The 8,515-nt window shown below is 37.8% G+C and overlaps 1 non-coding gene across 1 annotated transcript; it reads left to right on the top strand.

The window, feature by feature from the left end:
• The first annotated feature begins 5,238 nt into the window (after positions 1 to 5,238).
• Positions 5,239 to 5,346, top strand: LOC112731143 (small nucleolar RNA R71). The gene has a single exon (XR_003166934.1). It is a non-coding gene; the product is annotated as a small nucleolar RNA R71 (small nucleolar RNA).
• The last annotated feature ends 3,169 nt before the right edge of the window (positions 5,347 to 8,515 follow it).

Below are 8,515 nucleotides of genomic sequence, written 5' to 3'. Positions count from 1 at the left end.
ATTATAGTGGATGAAAATAAATAAAATATAAAATAGGATAGTGGTACTTATGTAATTCATTGGTGAGAATTTCAGATAAGCGTATAGAGATGCTTTCGTTCCTCTGATCTCTGCTTTCCTGCTGTCTTCATCCAATCAATCCTACTCCTTTCCATGGCAAGCTTTATGTAGGGCATCACCGTTGTCAATGGCTACATCCCATCCTCTCACTGAAAAAGGTCCAAATGCTCTGTCACGGCACGGCTAATCATCTGTCGGTTCTCGATCATACTGGAATAGAATCCATTGATCCTTTTGCGTCTGTCACTACGCCCAGCACTCGTGAGTTTGAAGCTCGTCACAGCCATACCTTCCCAGATCCTACTCGGAATACCACAGACAAGGTTTAGACTTTCCGGATCTCAGGAATGGCCATCCATGGGTTCTAACTTATACCACGAAGACACTAATAACTCGGACTCGGTCCCCTGTATTAGATATCCAAGAGATATCCATTCAATCTAAGGTAGAACGGAAGTGGTTGTCAGGCACGCGTTCATAAGTTGCGAATGATGATGACTATCACGATCATCACATCCATCATATTGAAGTACGAATGAATATCTTAGAAGCGGAATAAGTTGAATTGAATAGAAAAACAGTAGTACTTTGCATTAATCTTTGAGGAACAGCAGAGCTCCACACCTTAATCTATGGTGTGTAGAAACTCTACCGTTGAAAAATACATAAGTGAAAGGTTCAGGCATGGCCGAATGGCCAGCCCCCATGATCTAAGAACTACACGTCCCAAGATGCTCCGAAGATAGTAAAAGTCCTATTTATACTAAACTAGTTACTAGGCTTTACAGAAATAAGTAAATGATGCAGAAATCCACTTCCGGGGCCCACTTGGTGTGTGCTTGGGTTGAGCTTGAAGTTTACACATGGAGAGGTCATTCTTGGAGTTGAACACCAGTTTGTAACGTGTTTCTGGCGTTGAACTCCACTTTGCAACCTGTTTCTGGCGTTTGACTCCAGAATGCAGCATGGAACTGGCGTTGAACGCCAGTTTACGTCGTCTAAACTCGAGCAAAGTATGAACTATTATATATTTCTGGAAAGCCCTGGATGTCTACTTTCCAACGCAATTAGAAGCACACCATTTGAAGTTCTGTAGCTCCAGAAAATCCACTTTGAGTGCAGGGAGGTCAGAATCCAACAGCATCTGCAGTCCTTCTTCAACCTCTGAATATGATTTTTGCTCAAGTCCCTCAATTTCAGCTAGAAAATACCTGAAATCACAGAAAAACACACAAACTCATAGTAAAGTCCAGAAATGTGAATTTTAATTAAAAACTAATAAAAATATAATGAAAACTAATTAAATCATACTAAAAACATACTAAAAACAATGCCAAAAAGCGTATAAATTATCCGCTCATCAATCGCCCTCTACCCTGACTACCCCTGGGACGTCACAAGCAATGGGTGCACAGGATCAACCGTTCATCATGGTCCCTAACTCCAAATACGTAGCTCCTTCTGTTGTGCCACTCCCGTCACCAGGAAGTCTTTCGGCTGCTTCACCAGAGTGAACTCCTCCACCACCTCCATCAGCTTAGCAGCCCACTATTTCAACGATGATACCTCCTCCAGCGACAGACACTGTAGTGTCAGAATCTTTTCATAGATCCCAACCAGATGCCCCTCCAACACCTCCCATCATACGAATAACGATTTGGCCGGATGGTTTGACGACGTGAGTACTATTTTAAGTCTTTTATATTCTTATTCAATATAGGTGGTTGCTAATCTTAAGTTTTTCATTTTAGTTCATTATTTTAGTTTAGTTACACTAAATTTTCTTATTTTAGTGGATTTAGGTTGTTAAGATAGGTTCAATTTAGGTTAGTAGGTTTGAATTGCTGAAAGTGTTTGAGAATTCTTGATTGTTGATGGATGTTGCTGCATAAGTCATATAATTCTATATTGGTTTGTTTGTGAATTGTTTAAGTGAAGACAAAGGCCTGGATGGTATATTACTTAAACATCCATATGCCTTTATCGCTAACAGGGCATTAGCCAGGTCGTCGAAGTATACCAGTAGGTCAGCGACTTTTATGAAGACAAAGGCCAGGATGGTATGTAACTTGTTTTATTTTGTTATTAAGTTTGTTTTGTCATTTAAGAGAGGTGATGGATTCATGGGACATTCATAACTTTAAGGCATAGACACTTAGACACTAATGATCATGAAGACAAAAACATAAACAAGCATAAAGCATAAAAATCGAAAAACAGGAAAATAAATAAACAAAGAGATTAAGGAATGAGTCCACCTTAGTGAGGGTGGCGTCTTCCTCTTCTTGAAGAACCAATGGTGCTTTTGAGCTCCTCTATGTCTCTTTCTTGTCTTTCTTGCTCCTCCCTCATAGCTTTTTGATCTTCTCTAATTTCATGAAGGATGATGGAGTGCTCTTGATGTTCCACTCTTAGTTGCTCCCAATAATTGTGTGGAGGAAAATGTATCCCCTGAGGTATCTCAGGGATCTCTTGATTTACAGTCAAATATTCTATCACTGAGCTATAGACCCTTGAGATGAATCTCTCCATCTCCTATGACTCGAAGGTGGAAGCTTTTGTTTTCCCTTTCCTCTTTCTAGAGGTTTCTCTGGCCTTAGGTGCCATCAATGGTTATGGAAAAACAAAAAAGCTATGCTTTTACCACACCAAACTTAGAATGTTGCTCGCCCTCGAGTAAAAGAAGAAAGAATAGAAGAAGAAGAAGAATATATGGAGGAGATGGAGGGATGTGTGTATTCGGCTATATGGGTGGGATTGGGTGGGAAAGATATTTTGAATTTTGAAGGTAGGTGGGGTGTATGGATGTGAGTGGTGAATGGAAAACAGAAGGGATGAGAGATTGAGGTGATTGGTGAAGGGTTCTTGGGAAAGGGTGATATAGGATTATGAGGAGGGAAAGTGAGTGGAGGTATATGGAGATCCTGTGGGGTCCACAGATCCTGAGGTGATCCTGTGGGTCCACAGATCCTGAGGTGTCAAAGATTTACATCCCTGCACCAATTAGGCATGCAAAATGCCTTTGCATGCATTTCTGGCGTTTAAACGCCGAAGTGATGCTTATTCTGGGCGTTCAACGCCCATGTGCAGCATGTTTCTGGCGTTGGCCAGCTTCATGCTTGTTTCTGGCGTTCAGCGCTAGCTCTTCTCAGGGTGTATTCCTGGCGTTTAAACACCAGGATGTTGCTTGTTCTGGGCGTTCAACGCTAGATCCATGCTCTGTTATGGCGTTGAACGCCAGCCAGATGCTCCTTACTGGCGTTTAAATGCCAGTAAGTCCTTCCTCCAGGGTGTTCTGTTTTCAATGCTGTTTTTCATTCTGTTTTTGAATTTTCAGTAGTTTTTGTGACTCCACATGATCATCAACCTAATAAAACATGAAATAACAAAGAGAAAATAAAATAAAAATGATTAAATAACATTGGATTGCCTCCCAACAAGCGCTTTTTTAATGTCAATAGCTTGACAGTGGGCTCTCATGGAGCCACACAGGTGATCAGGTCAATTTTATAGACTCCCAACACCAAACTTAGAGTTTGGATATGGGAGTTCAACATCAAACTTAGAGTTTGGCTGAGGCCTCCCAACACCAAACTTAGAGTTTGAATGTGGGGGCTTTGGTTGACTCTGGAGTGAGAGAAGCTTTTCATGCTTCCTCTCCATGGTTACAGAAGGAGATCCTTGAGTTTTAAACACAAGGTTGTCCTCATTCAGTTGAAGAACTAACTCTCCTCTGTCCACATCAATCACAGCTTTTGCTGTGGCTAGGAAGGGTCTTCCAAGGATGATGGATTCATCCTCATCCTTCCCAGTGTCTAGGATTATGAAATCAGCAGGGATGTAAAGGCCTTCAACCTTTACTAACATGTCCTCTCCTTATCCATAAGCCTGTTTTCTTGAGTTGTCTGCCATCTCTAATGAGATTCTGGCAGCTTGCACCTCAAAGATTCCCAATTTCTCCATTACAGAGAGTGGCATGAGGTTTATCCCTGACCCAAGGTCACATAGAGCCTTCTCAAAGGTCATGGTGCCTATGGTACAAGGTATTAAGAACTTTCCAGGATCCTGTTTCTTCTGAGACAATCTCAGTTGATCCAGATCACTCAGTTCATTGGTGAGCAAGGGAGGTTCATCTTCCCAAGTCTCATTACCAAATAATTTGGCATTCAGCTTTATGATAGCACCAAGGTACTTGGCAACTTGCTCTTCAGTAACATCTTCATTCTCTTCAGAAGAAGAATACTCATCAGAGCTCATGAATGGCATAAGAAGGTTCAATGGAATCTCTATGATCTCTAGTTGAGCCTCAGATTCCTTTGGTTCCTCAGAGGGAAACTCCTTATTGATCACTGGACGTCCCAGGAGGTCTTCCTCACTGGGATTCACGTCCTCTTCCTCCCTTGTAGGTTCGGCCATGAGTGTTATATCAATGGCCTTGCACTCTCTCTTTGGATTCTCTTCTGTATTGCTTGGGAGAGTACTAGGAGGAGTTTCAATGATTCCTTTACTCAGCTGGCCCACTTGTGCTTCTAAATTTCTAATGGAAGACCTTGTTTCATTCATGAAACTCACAGTGGCCTTAGATAGATCAGAGACTAAATTTGCTAAGCTAGATGGATTTTGCTCAGAATTCTCTGTCTGTTGCTGAGTGGATGATGGAAAAGGTTTACTATTGTTAAACCTGTTTCTTCCACCATTATTAAAGCCTTGTTGAGGCTTTTGTTGATCCTTCCATGAGAGATTTGGGTGATTTCTCCATGAGGGATTATAGGTGTTTCCATAGGGTTCACCCATGTAATTCACCTCTGCTATTGCAGGGTTCTCAGGATCATAAGCTTCTTCCTCAGAAGATGCCTCTTGAGTACTGTTGGATGCAGCTTGCATTCCATTCAAACTCTGAGAAATCATATTGACTTGCTGAGTCAATATTTTATTTTGAGCCAATATGGCATTCAGAGTATCAATTTCAAGAACTCCCTTCTTCTGAGGCGTCCCATTACTCACAGGATTCCTCTCAGAAGTGTACATGAGCTGGTTATTAGCAACCATGTCAATGAGTTCTTGAGCTTCTGCAGGCGTTTTCTTTAGGTGAATGGATCCACCTGCAGAAGTATCCAATGACATCTTAGCTAATTCAGACAGACCATCATAGAATATATCTAGGATGGTCCATTCTGAAAGCATGTCAAAAGGACACTTTTTGGTCAGTTGCTTGTACCTCTCCCAAGCTTCATAGAGGGATTCTCCTTCTTTCTGTCTGAAGGTTTGAACATCCACTCTAAGCTTACTAAGCTTTTGAGGAGGGAAGAACTTGGCTAAGAAAGCCGTGACCAGCTTATCCCAAGAGTTCAGGCTATCTTTGGGTTGAGAGTCTAACCATACTCTAGCTCTGTCTCTTACAGCAAACGGGAAAAGCATAAGCCTGTAGACCTCAGGATCAACCACATTGGTCTTAACAGTATCACAGATCTACAAGAATTCAGTTAAGAACTAAAAAGGATCTTCAGATGGAAGTCCATGAAACTTGTAGTTCTGCTGCATCAGAGAAACTAATTGAGGTTTCAGCTCAAAGTTGTTTGCTCCAATGGCAGGGATGGAGATGCTTCTTCCATGTAAATTGGAATTAGGTGCAGTGAAGTCACCAAGCATCCTCCTTGCATTATTATTATTTTCGGCTGTCATCTCCTCTTCCTGTTCAAAAATTCCTGTAAGGTTGTCTCTGGATTGTTGTATTTTAGCTTCTCTTAGTTTCCTTTTCAGAGTCCTTTCAGGTTCAGGATCTGCTTCAACAAGAATGTTCTTGTCCTTGCTCCTGCTCATATGACAAAGAAGGGAATAACAAAGAAAATATGGAATCCTCTATGTCACAGTATAGAGATTCCTTATTGTTAGTAGAAGAAGAAAGGGAATAAGGGTGAAGAAGAATGGATAATCTAAACACAAGGGTGAGGATAGGAGCAGAGATATGAGATGAAGAGAAGTGTTAGTAGATGAATAAATAAATAGAAGGAGAGGAGAGAGAGGAAATTTTGAAAATTAATTAAAATAAAAATTAAAACTTAAAGTTAAATTTCAAAAATTAAAGTCTGAAATTAAATTTAAAATTAAACAATTAGTTAATTAAAAAGGAATTTTGAAAAAGGAGAGAGGGAATTTTCGAAAATAAGAGAGAGAGGATTAGTTAGGTGATTTTGAAAAAGATATGATTGAAACAAAAAGATAAGATTGATTGAAAAAGTTTTGAAATTTGTTTTTGAAAAGATAAGAGGTTAGAAAAGATTTTGAAAAAGATGTGATTGAAATTTAATTTGAAAAAGATTTGAAAAAGAAATTTAAAAAGATTTGATTTTGAAAATGAATTTGAAATTAGCAATAAAAAAGATATGATTGAAAAATTAAAAAGATATGATTTTGAAAATTAAAGTTGATTACTTGACTAACAAGAAACTAAAAAGATATGATTTTAAAATTTAAAGATTGAACCTTTCTTACTAGACAAGTAACAAACTTAACAATTTTGAATCAATCACATTAATTGTTAGTATTACTTTCGAAAATATGAAATAGAAATAAGAAAAAGATTTTTGAAAATCATTTTGGAATTTTCGAAAATTATGAAAGGAAAAATGCAAAAGATTTCATTTTTGAAGAATATTTGAAAAAGATAGAGTTTTTTTTTTAAATGAAAATTTGATTTGACTCATAAGAAACAACTAAATTTTAAAAAGTTTTGAAAAAGTCAACTCAAATTTTTGAAATTTATGAGTGAAAAAGGGAAAGATATTTTTTTTTTTGAATTTTTAATGATGAAAGAGAAAAACATAAAACGTCATTTTTGTGTTTTTCTCTTTTCTTTTTGGATCAAAACAAAAAATGCATGCAAGAATACTATGAATATCAAGATGAACACCAAGAACACTTTGAAGATCAAGATGAACATCAAGACTTATTTTTGAAAATTTTTAAGAAAAGAAAAATATGCAAGACACCAAACTTAAAAATTTTTATTCTTTAGACATTAATAATTCAAGAATGCATATGAAAAACAAGAAAAGACACAAAACAAGAAAATATGAAGATCAAACAAGAAGACTTACCAAGAACAACTTGAAGATCATGAAGAACACTATGAATGCATCAATTTTCGAAAAAAAAAAATTTTAAAAATAAAAATATGTAATTGACACCAAACTTAAAAATTGACTCAAGACTCAAACAAACAACATAAAATATTTTTGATTTTTATGATTTTATTAATTTTTTTTTATTTTTGTATATTTTTATTTTTCAAAAACATATAGGGAAAAGGAAGCAATGAATTCAAAGTCCTCAATCAAGAATCCAGGAATCATACCAGGTTAGTCTAAAGCTTGATGGCCAGCCAAACTTCAGCATACCAATTTGAAACTTTAGAATTCATTCTTAAAAATTTTAAAATAATTTTCGAAAACTAAAGGAAAATTTTTTTTTTTGAAAGATTTTTGAAAACAAAAATTTTTTTTGTATTTTTTGAGAATTACGAAATAAAAACAAAAAGGTTAAAATTAAAATAAAGTTACCTAATCTGAGAAACAAGATGAACCGTCAGTTGTCCAAACTCGAACAATCCCCGGCAACGGCGCCAAAAACTTGGTGTGCGAAATCGTGATCATTCCATTCCTTGGTAACGGCGCTAAAAACTCAATACGCACGTTCATGATCTTATATCTGTTTCACAACTTCGTACAACTAACCAGCAAGTGCACTGGGTCGTCCAAGTAATAAACCTTACGTGAGTAAGGGTCGATCCCACGGAGATTGTCAGCTTGAAGCAAGCTATGGTCACCTTGTAAATCTCAGTCAGGCGGATTAAATTGTATTAAGAAATTATAGTGGATGAAAATAAATAAAATATAAAATAAGATAGTGGTACTTATGTAATTCATTGGTGAGAATTTCAGATAAGCGTATAGAGATGCTTTCGTTCCTCTGATCTCTGCTTTCCTGCTGTCTTCATCCAATCAATCCTACTCCTTTCCATGGCAAGCTTTATGGAGGGCATCACCGTTGTCAATGGCTACATCCCATCCTCTCAGTGAAAAAGGTCCAAATGCTCTGTCACGGCACGGTTAATCATCTATCGGTTCTCGATCATACTGAAATAGAATCCATTGATCCTTTTGCGTCTGTCACTACACCCAGCACTCGCGAGTTTGAAGCTCATCACAGCCATCCCTTCCCAGATCCTACTCGGAATACCACAGACAAGGTTTAGACTTTTCGGATCTCAGGAATGGCCATCCATTCAATCTAAGGTAGAACGGAAGTGGTTGTCAGGCACGCGTTCATAAGTTACGAATGATGATGACTGTCACGATCATCACATCCATCATATTGAAGTACGAATGAATATCTTAGAAGCGGAATAAGTTGAATTGAATAGAAAAACAGTAGTACTTTGCATTAATCTTTGAGG

Source organism: Arachis hypogaea, chromosome 12 (assembly GCF_003086295.3).
Source record: "Arachis hypogaea cultivar Tifrunner chromosome 12, arahy.Tifrunner.gnm2.J5K5, whole genome shotgun sequence".
In the NCBI taxonomy this organism is placed as follows: domain Eukaryota; kingdom Viridiplantae; phylum Streptophyta; class Magnoliopsida; order Fabales; family Fabaceae; genus Arachis; species Arachis hypogaea.
The sequence above is the reverse complement of the archived record's forward strand: the minus strand, read 5'-3'. Positions and strand labels throughout refer to the sequence as shown.